The 22,317-nt window shown below is 44.7% G+C and overlaps 1 protein-coding gene across 3 annotated transcripts in view; it reads right to left on the bottom strand.

Annotated features, from left to right (window-relative positions):
- LOC126346037 (uncharacterized) overlaps positions 1-22,317 on the bottom strand; it is a 355,738-nt gene that overhangs the window by 166,321 nt on the left and 167,100 nt on the right. The window contains exon 1 of one of the 3 annotated variants that reach the window (XM_050002154.1): positions 12,975-13,175. The exons of the other annotated variants lie outside the window; for them this stretch is intronic. The gene's annotated coding sequence lies outside the window, so the exon portion shown is untranslated. Of the gene's footprint in view, positions 1-12,974; positions 13,176-22,317 lie in introns of those variants that run through there. 3 annotated transcript variants of the gene reach the window in all.

The following is a 22,317-nucleotide window of genomic DNA, read 5'->3' as shown; positions in this document are numbered from 1 at the left end:
ATGAGATGCTGGGAAAAACAGCTTCGCATCGCGCTGCTAAATGAAATGTCGTGCTGTAGCGAGGAGTTCTGAGGAGAAACGAGGAAAGGCAAGACATGGCGAGCAGTGTCGAGATAGGCCGTGCCCTGTACAGCATGCATGCAGCACGTCGTGCATCGAGAAATGGCCATTTTAATCAAATAAGAGAAATCACAGGTCGCAGGGAAACATTCAGGTGTTCATTTTTCCCACGTGCTGTTAGAGGATGGAACTCTCTGTCAAACACTTAAGTAGTCATGTAGATGTAGGTGTAGATGTTCAGGACGCAGCTGTTTTACAAATGCTGTTTCTATTAACATGAAACTATGACGTATATTATTTACGAGGGGCGTAATGCAACACTTTTCTCTAAAGGCTGGTTGGTTTTATACAAGATTCCAATGCACCATGTTATTCCCCATTCTTCTGGCTAAGAAACCCTGTTTTTCGTGATAATTCCATTCAATGCGATCGCCTCTCTCCACATTACTGGAAGGGCCTGTATGAGCGCGTGGTAGCACTCAGTGGGAGGCAGTGGGGAGGTTTTTGATGCAGGGAGGCGTTGCCTCCGACATCGACCAGTAGTGCATCCTTCATTGGGGCAAACAGCTGGAAGTCGAAAGGTGCGAAATCTGGGTTGTTGGGTGGATCATGAAGAATACTGTTAGGAAGTTTTGTGAGCTCCTCTCGGATGCTCAGCTCCTCTCGGATGCGTTTTGGTGGTGATGAACACGCTGAAGTTTCACGAGAGTAGCATAATATACTTCAGAGTTGACCCGTTGCACCACGAAGGAGAACATCAATCAGAAAAACCCCTTCAGAGTCCCATAAGACCATAGCCATGACTTTACCAGCTGAGCGTGCGGCTTTGAACGTTTTCTTCGGAGGGGAGGTGGTGTGGCACCACTCCATGAATTGCCATTTTGTTTCCTATTCGAAGTGATGAACCCATATTTCATCACCTTGTCAGATCAGCCTCGTAACGCGGACGCAATACTGCTCAGATGGTGCTTCGTTGCTCTTTATGGTTATCTATTGGGCAGCGAGGAACCCAGCGGGCGTACACCTTTGAGTATCCCAACTGGTGTACCAGTGTGTCAGCACTAGCAACAGAGACGTCCAGTTGTGATCTGTTGATCTCCTCGAATGAGTGTGTCCGCACATTCCAACACTGCGGGAGTCACAGCTGTGTGCGACCAGCCGGTACGCTGGAGCTGGGATAGGCTCGCGCGACCTTGTTAGCGACGATGAAAGCCGACTCGCCCAACGTCTCCGTAGACATTCTGCAAGCACCTATGTATATCTGCCACAATCTGGTTTTCCGTAAAAAGACACTCAGTGACAGCTCTCTGCTCGGAACGCACCTCCGTTACAGTTGCCAATTTGAAGGCTGCTACGTGTAGCGCCGCCACCTATCGGAACTACAGGGCTGAAACGGGAATATTCCACGATGTCACACAAAAAATTCTGCATTTTTTCAGCTGGAACTGGCCGAGAAAAAAATTTGTGTTGCAATATTTACTGAACACCCCTCGTAGTTTCCTTGCCGTGTCACGTGGCTGGAACGCCGCCAGGCGGCAGTCTGTTTCACCTTGGGCAGTGTATATAACCTATTTCCCAACTTCTGTATTGCCCTGCAGAGCGTGTACATGAAGTGGAGATTCGGACTGTCTTTTAGATCCATCCCGCCCCGCCCTCTCTCTCTACCTCCCCCCCCCCCCTCTCTCTCTCTCTCTCTCTCTCTCTCTCTATCTCTCCCTCCCCCTCTCCCTCTCCCTCTCCCTATGTGTGTGTGTTTTGTACTATAGCTGTGAAATGCCTGGAGTAAATTCAACCAAACTTCGCACAAAATGGCTGGAGGAAGACTGCCCTGGCACCCATTTGTGCCGGTCTATGTAAGTGGTGAAATGTATAAGTAACTCTGGAACGCTTGAAGAAATTTTAACCAAATTCCATACGTACAAACCTTACTATCTGGGAAAAAGTACTGAGGGATTAACATACCCAAGCGTTCCTAGTATTGGGCTTGGAGTGGGATAAAGGTGGCTTGTAAACTAGCCCATACGTAATGTTGCTAGGCTAACTAGAGATATTTCCTACGACATTTAAGGGTGCGTTATGTTGAACAGAACAGAACTCTATAGTCTCATCTAGAGGGAATTAATAGTGCAGGTGATTGGTATCCTGTGCCTTTTGCCGACAAATTATTTATCTGCCTACCGACATAAATACAAAGATTGATGTTTATAAAGGACCAGGGAGTGTCGAGGAAAGGTGTAAGTGATGGATTAATTAACTGTAAAAAGTTGACTTTCCTACATATTTTTCATTTCCTACCATGCTGTAGGTAGGGCGGGCTGTTCGAGTAATGACTCATACAGAGTCACGGACTTATATATATATATATATATATATATATATATATATATATATATATATATATATATATATATATATATATATATATATATATCCCAGTCAAAAAATGAAGGTCTAATGTCTGTGGAAGTTAAAATGGATGACTTGCTCGACATGTTCAATGTACCTTCATCGCTACCGACTGTGTGAATTCCTAAGGGACCAAACTGCTAAGGTCATCGGCCCCTAGAGTTACACACTACTATCAAGTAACTTACGCTAAGGACAAGACACACACCCCTGCCCGAGGGAGGACTCCAACCTCCGGCGGGAGGGGGCGCGCAATCCGTGACATGGCGCCTCAAACCAGTTCGACATGGCGCCTCAAACAGCGCGGCCACTCCGCGCGGCACATCGTTACGACTTAGCGGAGGTGTTGTAGAACAAACTTTGTTATTTTCAGAGAAACATCTCAGTGTCTCGGCAATGGAAATATTTAATAGGAATCCCCAGTTCAGGTATACTCCTGATACCCGAAACAAAAGTTCCGGGAGTCTTATTCGGAAACAGTGAGATTGGAACTATTTTAATTTATTTCTGGGTCAACGTTGACTTTTATCTCAGCCGACACTTAAAATTTTATCTTTATGTAAGAGTTAACAGCCGGCCGTTGTGGCCGTGCGGTTCTAGCCGCTTCAGTCTGGAACCGCGTGACCGCTACGGTCGCAGGTTTGAATCCTGCCTCGGGGATCGATGTGTGTGATGTCCTTAGGTTAGTTAGGTTTCAGTAGTTCTAAGTTTCAGGGGACTGATAACCACAGATGTTATGTCCCCTAGTGCTCAGAGCCATTTGAACTATTTTTTTAAGAGTTAACAAAAAAGATGCCAGGCTGCGGTAGGGCGGAGCCCATTAAGCCAGCTGTAGTTAAGTTGTAGTTAATGCTGTTGTATCACTGTTTATTTATGATCATGGGTTCTTATTTGGTTAGGAGACAGTTTGTAACACTGGTTGATGGGAGGAAGACGTTAAATTTCTTGTCTGTGACCGGTCGCATTGGACACTCAGACTGACATACCAGTAATTCCTGGTGTGGTGGAATCCTTTATTTTCTGCGCTAGCTGATGTAGTCTGTCTGTTCTTTCTTTCTACGCTAGAGCATCCCATGTTCTGGCTGGTGTAGTTGATCTATGAAGGATCTCTATTCTTTCATTATTACAATAGTTGAAAACGTCTGGTGCAGCTTAGATAATGACGCGAGAGGAGTATTTGTATTTGAAGTTAGGTATCTGAAGTTCCTGAGTTCGTGCTGAAAGAGAGATTTTATGGATCCAGGGCAGTACAATCTGTTGACTCACTATGTAGCGCATTTCCATTTGAATCTACCCTATATTTTTTTATATTGAGAGATTCGTGTAGTGAAATCACAGAAAACCGAAATCTGGATAGCCGAACTGGGATTTGAACCGTCATCCTCTAGCGTACAAGCCCAATGCCTTACCTACTACATTGCCTTACGTACTACTATCGGCTGTAGCTTCATAGCAGCAGTAACTGGCAGCACGTCTTTCCCTCATGTCGTAACAGAGAGATGTAGAGATAACCACCACGCAACCCAAAGGATTTACTGTCTGCTGTCGAAAGCTCAACAGGATCTGCCAGCCGCGTCGCGAACGTGCGAGGGAGGGTTTCACCGTGTCAGAGCGCACATCGCTATTCCAGTACGGAAACAGCAGCTGCGCTATAAATAACAGCACGCAGCGCGGAAAATTAGGCAAGTTTCGTCCGGGGTGACGTTGATTTCCTCTTGTGTTGATTTGTGTCTTCCTGCGTGACTGTGCTTCTCCCAAGCGGGAAACGAATTACTGAAATTTCCTTCGCTCAGATCACTGAGTCATGGTTCGTAACAACACCAGGCAAACAGCAAACTATTACTAAATGGGTGGTCCGTAGTAATGTTCCTTGCAACTGCACTGAACGAGGGCAATTCGGTAAAAAAGAGAATCTTCTTTTCTCTCGTACATATGACGCGTCGTAAGTAGAAAAGTCAGCCCACTTTGCAATACAAAAATGCATTTCGTGTTTTGTTCACAGTCAGTAGTGGAGGAATTCATTTTATTTTTTTGTCTGCAGCAACGTACTACAGAAACTTCGGTGAAAAATGCTTCCTGAATCAGTTGTTCTTTGTTAGTTAAAATACCAACTGATTTGATCAATCTACATGGTACAAGAACAGGAAAGTTCCAGTTAAACCCGTATCAACTAGTTTAGATTTCACAATAAGAAACTGGACAGTAATTTTGTAGCCCACCTCGTTATCCAGAGACGAACTGCGGTTAAAAATCGACTACCTACTGCCACCGTCATCATAAAATAAATTAACTTTAGAATCGTATACGTGCCTAGCTCTTTGAACGTTCTGCGAAGGTGACAGCTTATAGATGCCGCCTCAAGCTCTTATGAACGGACGTTACAGGACATTGGAACAATGGGAAACGACTGACTGCGAAGAAATAATAGTGTGTTTTTTCCGATTGAATCTTTTCTTTTTTTTTCAGAGAAACCACGTCACGGTAGAACTCAACGGAGCGACAAAGACCGTACTTAACAACGAGGACACAGCTAGTGCTGTGATGAGGTTTGATGTACCATGCGGTGCTCACACGAATGTTTGAAAGTTTTTAAGTGACTGACGAATGGCACCGATTGATCTGCAAACTGACTATAACAAAATTTGCAAATGCCAGAGTTACAGTGCGAACTCTTTCCCTTGGAGGTTACATTTTTTTCGTGGTAATTTCACACCGGTTGACGACGTATCTGTTCTCCACCGCTGTGCAAGTGTTCAGATTAGAGCAATAGGCACATCTTCACAAAAGGGTACTTATTACCTGACTCCTAGTCGACATCAATAATGGCCGTTAATGTGGTCACACCTGGTTTGGAAGTAATCAGCACGAATCGCTACAGAGGAACCAAATTTTCATCTCGGCAATTTGTCTAGCAAGGAGAGGAGTGGTGTACAATGTGTGATCGCCAAGTATGAAACAATAAGATGAGTTTAATCTGTAAACTCTCTGAAGTTTTTCATGAAATATTTCCAATGTAGATGCCAATCACTACATTGATAGGTATGTTGAGTTCTGAAGCCCCTTGGATGCTAATGGTGAGCATAGCCAAGCTCCCGGAATAAGTTTTCACTCCTTCTCTTCTTTGCTCATCAACATGAACGTAAACCCATACATTACACGTACCCATTATAGTAACCTACACTTAACAGATACACTTATAATACAAAGTTACAGAAGTTCCTGAACGGAAGGCGCCAATAGAAATAATTTCCAAATTGAACAACCTCTCGAGGTTTCCCGACAGTCTGTTGCATTACGATTTTTCTCTTAGTAACTCTTCATGATACATTATTAGAAATGGCTCGTTTGATGAAAACAGTACCGATCATCTCTTAGCCTGTTCAGAATAACAATTCTAATCACACTGTGTTTACAAGTAATTATGAAAATTCATCTTTACTCCAGATCATACTTTGTCATTGCAGCTTATGGCCAAGAATAATGAAAGAATATCGTTCGAAATATTTTTGTTTGATCGGAAGAGTGTTACGCAGTAAACTACACGGACAGACTGAAATTATTCTGCGAGAACAGGAGGCTGTTGTATGGATTCTACTTGGGAGGGATGTAGCAGACTGAAGAAACGTACTAAAGTATTGAAGACACAAGATGAGGCCCCGCTGAAGACACTCGACAACGACAGCATGATTGAATGTTATGCTTTTCGTTGGTTTAGCAATTGTCACTAGATTTCAGACAACGGAGAGGAATCTGAATAGTCTCAGGAGCACTTAGATTCACGCAGTGTACCTAACTGACAGTTCCGGCACACATCTAACCTGTAGTGAGATAAGTCAAAAGTAGTCAAGGACTGGAAATAGGACAACTGCAACTACCACATAGTTCAAGATCGTGTGAGCACCATCCGTCTCAGATTACTGTCGCTGCTATGTGAGACAAGTGAACTTCGATCCAAGAGGAGAATGGAAGAAGATCTGGACAAAACCTATACCTTTGTAATGACGCAATAAGTGAGATAGGCTCCTACCTTATTAGAAAACCACGGATGGTGTTGGACCAGACGCGGACGGAATGGGTCATGCCGAAAGACAGCAATTACCAAATCGTGATACATTTAACCTGTTGCGACAAGAAGGCACACTTCGAGTCTTAAATAACCTGGCCAACGAGGTATCACGCAAGGTACTTCAGGGATACTTGAGGGAGAATCGTGAAATTTAGAGAACCATTAGATGTACATCTGGTCACACCAATCCCACACCGCCGGGGCGTGGACTGGCGGACCGCCGTTACGGTCGGGGTCTGCCACGCTCAGGACTGGGGGAGGGGCGTGCCGAACACCGGATTTGACGAACGCACTGAATCTGAAACAGGGTAGGTTATTAGAGTAGAATTTAGTTGTAGGGCAGGACCAGATAACTGAAACTGCAGCGAAAATTAAAGATTTGTGGGCCGGCCCAATGCCAGGGGCACGGCCACTGGGATGAGCTCGGTGGGCGTGGCCATTTCATAGCAGGTTTGTATTAACTGGCACAACCTGTAATGCTACGGGTAGTGTAGTAGTCCGTTAGTGTGAATACAATAACCAAAATTAACAATGTAATTTGCCCATAGCAAATAATCACTTAAGCACTACTTGTGGATCGTAGAATAGCTGCAATAATTAATCACTTATTGTAAAATCAATAACAACCACTAATTATATAAGGTAGTGGTTTATTTTGTATAATAATAAAGACTGAATAAAGATTTTTAAAAAAAGGAAAAGGCCTTAGGACATGACATAAAGGACGTCAAAGAAACCGACATTGGGGTGTTGATTATCGCACAATTCGCGGTCGAAAACGACAGTTCACAGTTTGATTACCAACATGACGAAGTTCTTGACAACTTTTGACACTGCTGACATCCCCGGACGACTCAACACTTGTCTAAGAACATCGCGAGCCAGCAACCCCATTGAACGCGATCTCACCCCTTTGGAGTGCAGTGCGAAGCCAGTATGGACCGTTCAAACCCATTCGACGAAATTTAAACACAATTCAATATTCCAAAGAGTGTTAATGTTTTTCCAGCCCTCCTGTGTCGCTCCCTGCTGTGGCGTTATCACGGAGGTGTGTGACATTGACACATGCGTGAGTAAAATGGCAAAGGGTTGTTCTAAGACTCTCAGGTCGGCAACATCCTCCGTGCCGCCCATCCGCCTTTGTTGAGCACTCTTAAAATGAACCTGAACGGAGAAAACCTACGATGAAGTCCTAGGACCTTGCACATAGGCAACTCCTTCGACATCCCTCCAATTCCCGATGGCCTATTATTAGGCGCAAGAGCAGCAGCTTAGCCTGCTTGCTGGCGCCTAGGACTTTCGTTGTGGGTTCTGTCTGTGCCGGTAGATTTTTAATGTGCTCAACAAACGTGTGCAGGTGGCACTGAGGGTGTTGCCGAACTAGGTGGTTTTAGAGGGATTCTTTGCCGTTTTTTCCACACGTGTTAATGCTGCACCTCTTCTTACTCACTCCACAGGAAGAGTGAAACAGGAGGCCTGAAAAAGTATAAACATCCTTTGCTGGTTTGCATCACCAGAGCAAAAATAGCTGTCACACTGCACTCCAAAATGGTACGTTCACTTTAAATATGGCTGCAGCCACGATGATAGAGAAGGACTGAAGCGGTCAGGAGGTGTCAGCAGTATCAGAAATTGCCAAGAACGACATCCTCTTGCTCATCGCACTGTGAGCTGTCGGTTTCGACTGCGAAACGTGTGCAAATCAGCTCCACAACAGAAGGAGTGGTTTTATTGTAGCCCTTTATGCCACTCCCTAAGCCCTTTTCATGTTGATATTTTCCGCAACCACCCGTAAGAAAATAGCGTGATTTCAGAACTGGGTCTCACGGTTCTGACTTCCTTTGCAGAGGCGTCAAAAGAAGTGGTGAAGTGTGGGTAAGAGATGGTTGTGAAGACGTTCTGATCGTGTGACCCGCCCACGGTCCGTTTGGCAGAATTGTGACGAAATCTGGTGCCAATGTGACACAGTAAACACACATTACACCTCATATGAACCTCTATGCTCTGGCCTTTCTTCGCATATGTCGACACACAGATGTCTGAAGCTTTGCCGAACCATAGGGTGACGTCGCAGGGCGCCACGGTTTTGCACCATTGCAGAGGAAGGTAGTAGGCACTTTGGGCCAAATTTCAAACTTACGCGTCTCAGCAGGAGACAGTTACGAGTTTTCGAAAAAGTGGTTCTTTAATTGTGTTGAGCAGTTTAAGTAAATAAATCATGTTTATAACTCCACAGAAATATAATGTTTCTTAGGTTTAACTATCTGAATAATTATTACTTTCACTTATTATTTTACAAATTATTCACAGAGACAAACACTGTGTCTGAGATACTCTGTATATATGCTGGACAAAATTGAATTGCACAATTTATCAAGTGCAACGTTGAATAGGATTGCAAGTAGAGATGTAATGCAGAATTAGTCGATTTTTTTATTCGTTTTAAAAATAGGTTTTATTTTGCAATTGTACAATAAGTATTACAAGCGTAGACGGAGTAGTGTAACATATCACTTGGATGAAGTGATGTGTTGCAGAAGCATTTTTACAACCGACGAATGATGATCGCCACTATAAACGATTTATTTTCGTGATGCATTAGATAATCTACAGTTTGGATACATGTTTTCTTTATGCGCATGTATCATGCGATGGATGGACGCAGCGTACCTGCAAGCTGGGATAACGATAAACATCGTATCACACTCGCGTTAACTGTTGGTCGGGCGACTTATTCCGTGTCGTCGGGTCCTGCCCTGGAGATGCGATGTGAGTTGCGAGTATTAGGCGATGTAGACAATGTGGCATATGGAGGTTTGGATAAATCCGGAGAGCGCCCATGAATAGCCGACGTAGTAAAGGTGACCACTCGCGGTAAATCCGCGTTCGAGTCCTTTCCGGCACAAATTTTCATGTGTCACTAATAGCTATTATATCTATACCCCAATACAGCTGATATTAAAGAATTCGCTATCAGCGAATATATTACGTAATACATTTTATGCTTTGTGAGATGTATGTAGCCCTTTCTGATGGTTGTCCAGAAGGTAAGTTCTGATCGGTCGCTAAATGGAAACCACAGTGAAAATCATAAACATTTTATTTGCAAGAGTTAGCTACATTTTCCAGATACTTCTCTACATAGGTGCCGCTCCGACTTAGACATTTGTCGCAGCGTTATACCAAATTTCCAACTCCATCGTCATAGAAGGCAGCCGTCTGTGCTTTCCGATAATTTTCTATGCTGGTCTATACCTCGTAGTCAGTGCCCAAGTGCTGCCTTCGTATCCAGCGTTTCATGTGAACGGAGATGATACTCAGGACGAGCTAATTAGGGCTGTGTTGTGGGTGATCAAACACTTTCCATCGAAAAGGCTGCAGGAGCGTCCGCACTGCCCCTGCAGAGTGCGGCTGAGAATTGCCGTGATGAAGGAAGTGCGTGGCAGTTGTGTTAGGTGGGCTGCATTCATTAAGGCGAAGCCTCTCAGCGGACCCTCCTACTTGGCGGGAGACATCATTGTTCTAGGCACCTTTACTCGCCCACAGTGCGCTCACAACTGAAAATACCGTCTTGATGCGATCCACGGTGATACTAGAGACACTACCCAACATATCTGTGCAAAGCATCATCCGGTTTTCACTGTGGTGTCCATTTCGCGACCGATGTGAACTTACTTTCTGGACAACCCTCGTATACACTAACAGAAAGAAATTGCAGCACCAAAAAACAATTAATGTATAGAAATGAAATTTCTAACATATGTAAGTGATAAACACTGCAAGATCGGAGGTTAATGTAATGCTGGCACATTAACAAGCGTTGTAACAGCCAGAATATTGAATGCAAGCATGCAACCGTCCACACATTCTACTGTACAGGTTCCGGATGTCAGATTGTGGGATGAAATTCCATGTTTGTTGTACTTGGTCGGGCTGTACAGGGGAGGTTAACGCTGTCTGTGGATGAAACTGAAGTTGTCGTTCTGTGATACCGCACGATTGGAGACAGATCTGGCAATCGAGCAGGCGAAGGAAACATATCGATACTCTGCGGAGCATGTTGGGCTACAACAGTGATGTGTGGGGGACGTCATCCTGTTGCAAAGTACCCCCTGGAATGTTTTTCACGAATGTCAGCACAGGAAGCTGAGTCACCAGACTGAAGTACGAATTTGCAGTCAAGGTGCATGGGATAGTCACGAGAGTGCTCCTACTGTCTTACGAAATCGCACTCCAGACCATAAGTGCAGCTGAAGGTCCAGTGTGTCTAGCAAGCGCCGGCCGAAGTGGCCGAGCGGTTCTTGGCGCTACAGTTTGGAGCCGAGCGACCGCTACGGTCGCAGGTTCGGCTCAGCGCCACTTGAACCTTTTTTTTTTTTTTTTTTTTTTTTGTCTAGAAATCAGACTGGTTGGATGCAGGCCCTCAACTGGTCTCCTTCTAACCAACACATGTCCAGCACTGCAGAAAGGCTTGGCAGGAATGAAGCTGCCCTTCGGTGAGCTCTCGCTTGACACCAATGAGTTCCGCGGTTTGAAGCGCCATGTCACAGACTGCGCGGCACCTCCCACCGGAGATTCGAGTCCTCCCTCGGGCATGGGTATGTGCGTTGTTTTCAGCATGTTAGTTTAAGTAGTGTGAAAGTCTAAGGATCGATGATCTCAGCAGTTTGGTCCCTTAGGAATTGAGACACATTTCAATATTTGACGCTAATGAAATCGCAAATATCGGTGGTATGGTGTCAGTGGAATGCACGTTAGAGTTGTCTGGCTCGGAGCTGTCCCCTTGTAGTAACTGATTTGTAACAGTTTATGGTATCACTGTAGTGTCAACTGCTGCTCAAATTGCTGCTGCAGATGCAGTAAGATGCGACAGAGCCTTACGTCGAACACGACGACGTCCCCTCTAAGTAGTACCACGTGACCGTCCGGAGTCCGGTCTTGTTGCGACCATACAATACCGTGACCACCACTGCCAGCAGTTTTGGTCAGTGGCTACATTCCTGCCAAATCTTTCTGCAGTATCGCAGACGGAACACCCAGCTTCTCGTAGCCCTATTACACGATGTCGTTCAAACACAGTGAGGTGCTGATAATGGCGTCTTAGTCGTATTCTTGAATAACATCAGTGTATTCAGAGCAGACCTAATTTCCATCATCGTATGAACAAAAACGCGCATACCGAGTTTAATTTATGTCGCACAACTCGTTCTTCGTGTTTCGATTTCTTCTGTCAGTGCAGTAAACAAACGGATCCATAAATACTTCCATCTCACAGTTCCTAGTGTAACTAGGCTGTTTAGGTTTTTATGTTCGTAACGCCACGTAGCGCTCTGTATGAAAATCACTGACTGTGCTGTGGCATTGTTGGAATATTCGCAAATGTAGTGTTGGGAAGTTATGACTTTTGAACACTATTAAGGTAAATACATTCTTTGTTCTCCATCAAAATCTTTTATTTGCTAACTATGCCTATAGTAGCTAGTGCCTTCAGTAGTTAGAATCTTTTATTTAGCTGGCAGTATTGGCGCTCGCTGTATTGCAGTAGTTCGAGTAACGAAGATTTTACCGAACGAGGTGGCGCAGTGGTTAGCACACTGGACTCGCATTTGGGAGGAGGATAGTTCAATCCCGCGTCCGGCCATCCTGATTTAGGTTTTCCGTGATTTCCCTAAATCGCTCCAGGCAAATGCCGGGATGGTTCCTCTGAAAGGGCACGGCCGACTTCCTTCCCTGTCCTTCCCTGATCCGACGAGTCCGATGACGTCGCAGTTTCGTCTCTTCCCACAAACAACCCAACCCAACGAAGATTTTTGTGAGGTAAGTGATTCATGAAAGGTATAGGTTATTGTTAGTCAGGGCTATTCTTTTGTAGGGATTATTGAAAATCAGGCTGCGTTGCGGGAAAAAAATTGTGTGTCAGTGTTGATCAGAATAAGTAAAGAGAGAAATGTCTGAGTACGTTTCCTCATCTGTTTGAAAATCACATTACGTAGAAGTTTTCCAGCACTGTCACTTACAAATTTTTCGAAGGGGATGTTTCACTAGTAAGTCTGCTATTGTAAATGATGCCACGTATTTGTCCAAGAATGTGTTAGACGCCACATCCTGAGCTAAACCATCACTCTGTAATCCTTTGGTCACTCAATACACTATTCGAACATGAATCGCGCACATAAGACTGCAGGAAGGTACGAGATTGGCGTCCCGCCGGTATCAAGGTCACTGGCGCATTGACCCAGACCAGTAAGCAAAGGAGAAGAAATAGGCTGTTACCTATGTGTGCTACTGCTAAAGACTGCATATCATTCCTCATTCTTTGAATGCTGTAATTTATGACTGCAATTATCTGTCACCTTATTTATGTCATTTCACTGTAAGATATCCGTTTTTTGTTACTGTTTTTGTGGAATAATAAAAAAAATACAGGGAGCTACTCGCCTACCTTACTTCAGTACAGCACCACTTCTGTATGTCCGGGAGAGGCCAGGCCGGTTGTGCAAACTACGGAGTACGGTGTGCGCCGGCTATCCATTCACGGCTCGACTGCCGTCCTATTTCTGCGCGACGGCGTTTCGACGTGCGCCACGGCCACGTCACCTCCTCAAGGAGCGGCTTACCCCGTTCGTTTTCAGCACACGACTACAAAAATACGGCGGCTGACCCGTCTCTGTTACGGCAGCGCTCCTTGGCAGAGAGGGGGATGAATCATGGGGCGAGGTGCCTCAGCCGTGGGAGTGTCTGGCTCGTCAGACCATTCACACGGCCGGACCAAACAGTTCTGTGCAGAGACCTCTGAAAGCGGGCTGTGGAGGTACAGGGTACGTTTGTACAAAACACAGTTCGGGGACTGTTGCGTAGAGTATTTATATTGCATCTCAGAGTTCATTAATCTCCAGCTTCCACTGCTGAATGATCTTTGTTTAATAATGAGCTACGTATGCATCGGTACGAGAGGAAAAAATTAGCACTTTTATTCATAACCCACTTACTTTGCCTCGGTACTATTACTCCCTCGCGCTATCATTTACAGTACAGCCTACAATGTACAAACCCTTCTCCACTCCTGAAAATGGAAAAAAGAACACAATGACACCGGTGTGTCAGACCCACCATACTTGCTCCGGACACTGCGAGAGGGCTGTACAAGCAATGATCACACGCACGGCACAGCGGACACACCAGGAACAGCGGTGTTGGCCGTCGAATGGCGCTAGCTGCGCAGCATTTGTGCACCGCCGCCGTCAGTGTCAGCCAGTTTGCCGTGGCATACGGAGCTCCATCGCAGTCTTTAACACTGGTAGCATGCCGCGACAGCGTGGACGTGAACCGTATGTGCAGCTGACGGACTTTGAGCGAGGGCGTATAGTGGGCATGCGGGAGGCCGGGTGGACGTACCGCCGAATTGCTCAACACGTGGGGCGTGAGGTCTCCACAGTACATCGATGTTGTCGCCAGTGGTCGGCGGAAGGTGCACGTGCCCGTCGACCTGGGACCGGACCGCAGCGACGCACGGATGCACGCCAAGACAGTAGGATCCTACGCAGTGCCGTAGGGGACCGCACCGCCACTTCCCAGCAAGTTAGGGACACTGTTGCTCCTGGGGTATCGGCGAGGACCATTCGCAACCGTCTCCATGAAGCTGGGCTACGGTCCCGCACACCGTTAGGCCGTCTTCCGCTCACGCCCCAACATCGTGCAGCCCGCCTCCAGTGGTGTCGCGACAGGCGTGAATGGAGGGACGAATGGAGACGTGTCGTCTTCAGCGATGAGAGTCGCTTCTGCCTTGGTGTCAATGATGGTCGTATGCGTGTTTCGCGCCGTGCAGGTGAGCGCCACAATCAGGGTTGCATACGACCGAGGCACACAGGACCAACAGCCGGCATCATGGTGTGGGGAGCGATCTCCTACACTGGCCGTACACCTCTGGTGATCGTCGAGGGGACACTGAATAGTGCACGGTACATCCAAACCGTCATCGAACCCATCGTTCTACCATTCCTAGACCGGCAAGGACTTGCTGTTCCAACAGGACAATGCACGTCCGCATGTATCCCGTGCCACCCAACGTGCTCGAGAAGGTGTAAGTCAACTATCCTGGCCAGCAAGATCTCCGGATCTGTCCCCCATTGAGCATGTTTGGGACTGGATGAAGCGTCGTCTCACGCGGTCTGTACGTCCAGCACGAACGCTGGTCCAACTGAGGCGCCAGGTGGAAATGGCATGGCAAGCCGTTCTACAGGACTACATCCAGCATCTCTACGATCGTCTCCATTGGAGAATAGCAGCCTGCATTGCTGCGAAAGGTGGATATACACTGTGCTAGTGCCGACATTGTGCATGCTCTGTTGCCTGTGTCTATGTGCCTGTGGCTCTGTCAGTGTGATCATGTGATGTATCTGACCCCAGGAATGTGTCAATAAAGTTTCCCCTTCCTGGGACAATGAATTCACGGTGTTCTTATTTCAATTTCCAGGAGGGTACACATTATAATCACTTTACTGCTCGTAGAAAAAAGATCTGAAATTTTACTGTGAGGTGCGTTTCAGTCGCGGAACTTGCGATATACCGGGTGATCAAAAAGTCATTATAAATTTGAAAACTTAATAAACCACGGAATAATGTAAATAGAGAAGTAAATATTGACACACATGCTTGGAATGACATGGGGTTTTATTAGAACAAAAAAAACCATATTGCTAGACGCGTGAAAGATCTCTTGCGCGGGTCAGCCGCCACTTTCGTCATGCTTGGCCTCCCAGGTTCCCAGACCTCAGTCCCTGCGATTATTGGCTTTGGCGTTACCTGAAGTCGCAAGTGTATCGTGACCCACCGACATCTCTAGAGATGGTAAAAGACAACATCCGACGCCAATGCCTCACCATAACTCTGGACATCCTTTACAGTGGTGTTCACAACATTATTCCTCGGTTACAGCTATTGGTGAGGAATGATGGTGGACATATTGAGCATTTCCTGTAAAGAACGTAATCTTTGCTTTGTCTTACTTTGTTATGCTAATTATTGCTATTCTTATCAGATGAAGCGCCATCTGGCGGACATTTTTTTTTAATTTTTACTTTTTTTTGCTCCAATAAAACCCCATGTCATTCCAAGAATGTGTATCAATTTGTACCTCTCTATCTACATTATTCCGCGATTTATTCAGTTTTCAAATTTATACTGACTTTTTGATCACCTAGTATTTCTCGCACCACATGCAGTGGTAGTTGTTACAATATCTAAAAGCCAAACTTTTCCACTTTCTGCACACTTTTATTTACGTGTAAATACAAAGAAAGAAACGTCTCAGTCCCTGTCGACGATTGTCCTCATGTTTTCAGTTAACATATCAGACATCTCATAAATAAGTGACAAGTTCTATTTTAAAGAGCAGTATTGTTCTCCACTGAAAAGCCTCTGCCACGTATATACACCTTTAACAATTAAATATCATACATTATTGTAATACGTTTCTGTAAACAATTTTTATAAATTAAATAATCTTGCAAATTTTTAATGGGAGAAATAATTAACTTTATACTTTATGTTAAAGGACATCGAGAGTTCCTCAAATTACACATACATCGTAAATCGAGGTTTGCAGTTTTCTTCCATAAAATTTCACATACAGTAGTTCATTTCCAGTAGTATTTGGCGCCATCATTTATCCACACTTGTATATTTCTTCAAATAATTATCCTTAAATACATTTTGCTTTTCTACAATAAACAATTATTTTTCGTCCAAAAGGAATAAAATTAGATTTTCTAAAACCTGATCGTACATTATTAGTACGGCATTTTCGGCGACATGTAACACAAAAAATTTATTCTGACACTTCAGACCAGATTGATACACATTAACTGTTGAGTATTTACTATTCTTGGACGTAGTGTAATTTTCTTGTTTCACATAATAAGTCAGAAAAATCAAAGTTTGTATCACAGATGGGCGGGTACCTGACGCACCAGTAGAAAATACATATTGAATACTACATTAATTTGAAGTACAAATGGTTCATATTTTTCTGAGCACTACGGAACTTAACATCTTAGGTCATCAGTGCCCTAGAACTACTTAAACCTAAGGACATCACACACATCCAAGCCCGAGGCAGGATTCCAACCTGCGACAGTAGCGGTCGCGCTGTTCCACACTGAATTTGAAATAGATCTGGTACCTCTCAAGTCATATTTTTCGTCTTCAGTATGGGGCCCTGATAAGATGTTTACGACGGGAAATCATCTCATTTTTAACCAAGGCTGAAGTCTGTAAGAATAAGGACTTTTAGCGTACCAGGTGTCTAAGAAAATCTGCCAAGAAGAAATTTTTAAATGACCTGATGCTTATTGGAAAATTATGGACTCTCGTTATTCATCGTCTTCTTCAAGGTATGATCGATTACCGCTAGTTGCTTATTCGCTTGGCAAAAAGGGTCGAGGGTAAATAAACCAAATATCATGGTTATGTGCAGTAGAAGAGAGGAAAATAACAAACAACGAAGTTGGAGAAAACACAGTGAAAGAATCTAAACAATTCTGCTATGAATAAAGAAAGATTACTTAAGACGGCCGAAGTGTGGAAGACGTGAATAAATTGACGCACACGAAACGACTTTTACGTATGAGATGTGCCATGTTATTCGTAGAGAACTGAAGAGGAAATTGTTCATGAACATCTATGTACACTACTGCCCATTAAAATTGCTACACCACGAAAGAGACGTGCTACAGACACGAAATTTAACCGACAGGAACAAGATGCTGTGACATGCAAATTATTAGCTTTTCAGAGCATTCACACAGGGTTGGCGCCGGTGGCGACACCTACAACGTGCTGACACGAGGAAAGCGTCCCACCGATTTCTCATACTCAAACAGCTGTTGACCGGCGTTGCCTGGTGAGACGTTGTTGTGATGCCTCGTGTAAGGAGGAGAAATGCGTAACATCACGTTTCCGACTTTGATAAAGGTCGGATTGTAGCCTACCGTGATTGCGGTTTATCGTATCGCGACATTGCTGCTCGCGTTGATCGAGATCCAATGACTATTAGCAAAATATGGATCGGTGGGTTCAGGAGGGTACTACGGAACGCCGTGATGGATCCCAACGGTCTCGCATCACTAGCAGTCGAGATGACAGGCATCTTATCCGCATGGTTGTAACGGATCGTGCAGCCACGTCTCGATCCCTGAGTCAACATATGCGGACGTTTGCAAGACAACAACCATCTGCTCGAACAGTTCGACGACGTTTGCAGCAGCATGAACTATCAGCTCGGAGTCCATGGCTGCGGTTACCCTTGACGCTGCATCACAGACAGGAGCGCCTGCGATGGTGTACTCAACGACGAACCTGGATGCACGAATGCCAAAACGTCATTTTTCGGATGAATCCAGGTTCTGTTTAAAACATCATGATGATCGCATCCGTGTTTGGCGACATCGCGGTGAACGCAGATTGGAAACGTGTATTCGTCATCGCCATACTGGCGTATCACCCGGCCTCATGGTAAGGGGTGCCATTGGTTACACGTCTCGGTCACCTCTTGCTCGCATTGATGGCACTTTGAACAGTGGACGTTACATTTAAGATGTGTTACGACCCGTGGCTCTACCCTTCATTCGATCCGGCGAAACCCTACATTTCAGCAGAATAATGCACGACCGCGTGTTGCAGGTCCTGTACGGGCCATTCTGGATACAGAAAATGTTCGACTGCTGCCCTGGCCAGCACATTCTCCAGATCTCTCACCAATTGAAAACGTCTGGTCAATGGTGGCCCAGTAACTGGCTCGTCACAATACGCCAGTCACTACTCTTGATGAACTACATGGGCAGCTGTACCTGGACACGCCATCGAAGCTCTGTTTGACTCAATGCCCAGGCGTATCAAGGCCGTTATTACGGCCAGAGGTGGTTGTTCTGGGTACTGATTTCTCAGGATCTATGCACCCAAATTGCGTGAGAATGTAATCACATGTCAGTTCTAGTATAATATATTTGTCCAATGAATACCCGTTTATCATCTGCATTTCTTCTTGGTGTAGCAATTTTAATGGCCAGTAGTGTATAAATTACATAAGCTGTATTCAAGCGAAAATCGAACACCCGCTACAACGAGACTGTGGAATGGTTACATTTCAAAGCAATCATCACACGTGCTAAGGTATTTATCTTATTGGGCGACGAGATGATCAGTTCCTGTTTGATAGAACGCGGCCGGTCGTCTACGAAACCACAACCACACCCACTCGTGCGCTTACCTTTCCGACTGAAACTGACGTCCACGCATGTCTTTTTTCTAGCCGTCAAAGACAAGAAATACACACGGTGAAAGATCCGCACCGTAGGGAGTATGTTACAGTGTTTCGCAACCAAATCGCTGAAGCGTAGCCTTCCTCCGCTTGGCTCTATGGGTGGAGGGAGGGGGGGGGGGGGGGGGGGTGGGAGGGTCATTAATGTGCAACAGGATGAGGTTGTCCGACAGCATTCCGATAGCCCAAAGGACAACAGGCAAAGCCAATACTGGAAACGTACCACAACTCAATGGAAACATACCACAACTGCCCCGGCACAGAAACCCAAAGCTGTTCATTGCAGGGGCCCTCTGCTCGTCCAGTTCCTCGAGCGTGGAACCACAATCGGTGCATAGAGCTAAGAAGACACTCTGCAGAACTGTGAAGCGCTATAAAGTCAAAACGCTCAGGAATGCTGTCCTGCGGAATCATCCTGTTACACGATAACGACCACCCCCACACTGCCAAGCGGATGAAGGCTACTCTTCAGTGAATTGGTTGGAAAACAGTACAACATCTTCCATATATGCCAGATCTTCCACCGTTTGATTTTCACATCTCTGGCGACCCCAAGAAAGACATAAGTGAACGTCGGTTTCAGTCGGACGAGGAAGTGCAAGAGTGGGTGCGGTTGTGGATTCGTCAGCAGTCGATCGTGCTCTACCAAACATGAGTTGATCGCCTCGTCTCCCAATGGGATAACTGTCTTAACCTGTGTGGTGATTACTTTTGAGCGTAACCATTCCATGGTCCCGCTGTGGTGGGCGTTCGGCTTTCATTTGACTGCCTCTCATATTTCGCAAACCAAAGCACCACTATCAGCCACTATATACACTACCGTTTGTGCATTTTGACAGAAAGAAAAATTACTATCTATATGCCTCCATTCGCACCTTATTATCTCTTACCTTATTCTCATGTTCCCTGTGTGAGGTAATTCTCAGTTTTCGCAACACTATTTCCTAATAATAAAATCGCTTTGTTTCTGTAATTTTTTGTCACAAATTCCGATTTAAAGTTCCTTTTCCATCTCTGTTATATTTGCATATGAATTATACTGCTCTGTTAGGGACGTAGTAACTCGTGCATTGATTCTTATTTTTGTCCTTCCTTCATCTTCCGAACTATTGAGTTCAGAGTTACGGCCTGTTTGATATATCTGGGTAACATTGTCATTTGACAATTTTACAGCCTTCAAAAGCTTACCACCAAAACCTGAGTATTTAATCCTTTAACCTACTTGTGAGAATCTTTTATTACAACTACTTCATTCTCTTCCGAAGGATTGCCTGGCCTAACAGATTACAACTTGAGAGAATAAGTTAGTTAGCTTGCAATGGATACAAGCAAAATACCAAAATCATCCATCGAATTAGTGAGCTCTCACTCTAAAATGATGACTCGAAGTTCACGAACCGTGAAAGACTAAATACGGTGTTACACGAATACCACATGACAATTGTCAACAACGCAAAACACCGGAAAAAACCGCGCTCTAAGAAATGTTAGACTACTTGTCGCTTTATGTAGGTATGCAACCAGTCGCTCTTTGAATTTCATTCGATTTATGATAATTGTACCGTTAACTAGTTTCCGAGCCACTCCAGGCTCATCACATCTGTTGGGGGTGTTGAAGGAACGTCGTTATTTTGGATCAAGTGCCTCTAGACGCCAGGGTCGTGGTGCTGACGAAAATAACGGAAATTCAGTTTTTAAGAAACGATCATTATGTTTTACATAAACGCGTAATATAGACCAAAATAGTTATATGTAGATATAGTCATGTAGTAAATATCTCAGGGACTGATGACCTTAGCTGTTTAGTCCCCCTTAAACATCCCCCAATATCTCACTCTTTGTTTATCTATAACTTTTTGATCCATATTACACGTATATTATCAACATTTGGGAGAACACCTGCTGCTTAACGATATTCAACTACTATGGTTATAAATACTTTACTCTGGAATTTAATGTATCTCATGCCAAAGATCGCGATGTGGCAAAATGTATACCTAGCATGTTCATACTCTTTGTTCAAACAGTTAGTTTTTGTTTACCACGAAAGCAAATGCACATAAATACAGTGTGTGTGTGTAAGCTGACAAAGTGTACGTTATATAAATGAATTGATCATGAGTACCACCGAGCAGTCCAACGTAAGTAAAAATTTGTGTTCTACCTTACGGCAGGTCTTGTCATGGGGGAAGCCTCGTCAGAGAGGTCCACCGCACGAGCGTCTAGGGAAGCGATTCCAGTGGTGGCTTCCCGTTGCCTTCCACTGACGATAATGAAATGAAAATGAGGACAACACAACACCCAGTCCCTGAGCGGGGGAAATCTCCGACCCAGCCGGGAATCGAACCCGGGCCACTTGGCGTAACAGACCGCCGCGCTGACCTTTTTTTTTTTTTTGTATTTTTGTTCATTGTTGATCGTTGGGTTTCGTCGTTGCGGGCGTCACATGACATCTGTTAAAGTTCGTTTGTTGATCCTTCCACTCTGTTTTTTATTACAGAGGTCAGTATTTATTACAGAGCTCTCTGAGCTAACGTGTCGGTTACCACTCAGCTATCGGGGTGGACCCAACGTAAGTACCCTAACACGTAATGATCTTTTAGTTGCGTAAACATTATGTTAACTGAATTTCTGTTATTTCTGCCAGCGCCACAACCAATCTTGTAATACCTCCATCTATTTATGAGCCTCCAGTGGCTCTCAAAATAGTTAGGGGTACAAATTCAAATTCAAAAAACGACTGGTTGCGTATTATACATACATATGTATATTCTGAACTACTGGTACAGTCCGTTTTACACAACGGATATAATGAATGTTGTTGTTGTTGTCTTCAGTACTGAGACTGGTTTGATGCAGCTCTCCATGCCACTCTATCCTGTGCAAGCTGCTTCATCTCCCAGTACCTACTACAACCTACATCCTTCTGAATCTGCTTAGTGTACTCATCTCTCGGTCTCCCTCTACGATTTTTACCCTCCACACTGCCCTCTAATGCTAAATTTGTGATCCCTTGATGCCTCAAAACATGTCCTACCAACCGATCCCTTCTTCTAGTCAAGTTGTGCCACAAACTTCTCTTCTCCCCAATCCTATTCAATACCTCCTCATTAGTTACGTGATCTATCCACCTTATCTTCAGTATTCTTCTGTAGCACCACATTTCGAAAGCTTCTATTCTCTTCTTGTTCAAACTAGTTATCGTCCATGTTTCACTTCCATACATGGCTACACTCCAAACAAATATTTTCAGAAATGACTTCCTGACACTTAAATCGAAACTCGATGTTAACAAATTTCTCTTCTTCAGAAACGCTTTCCTTGCCATTGCCAGTCTACATTTTATATCCTCTCTACTTCGACCATCATCAGTTATTTTACTTCCTAAATAGCAAAACTCCTTTACTACTTTAAGTGTCTCATTTCCTAATCTAATTCCCTCAGCATCACCCGATTTAATTTGACTACA

This window comes from Schistocerca gregaria, chromosome 1 (genome assembly GCF_023897955.1).
Source record: "Schistocerca gregaria isolate iqSchGreg1 chromosome 1, iqSchGreg1.2, whole genome shotgun sequence".
In the NCBI taxonomy this organism is placed as follows: domain Eukaryota; kingdom Metazoa; phylum Arthropoda; class Insecta; order Orthoptera; family Acrididae; genus Schistocerca; species Schistocerca gregaria.
The sequence above is the reverse complement of the archived record's forward strand: the minus strand, read 5'-3'. Positions and strand labels throughout refer to the sequence as shown.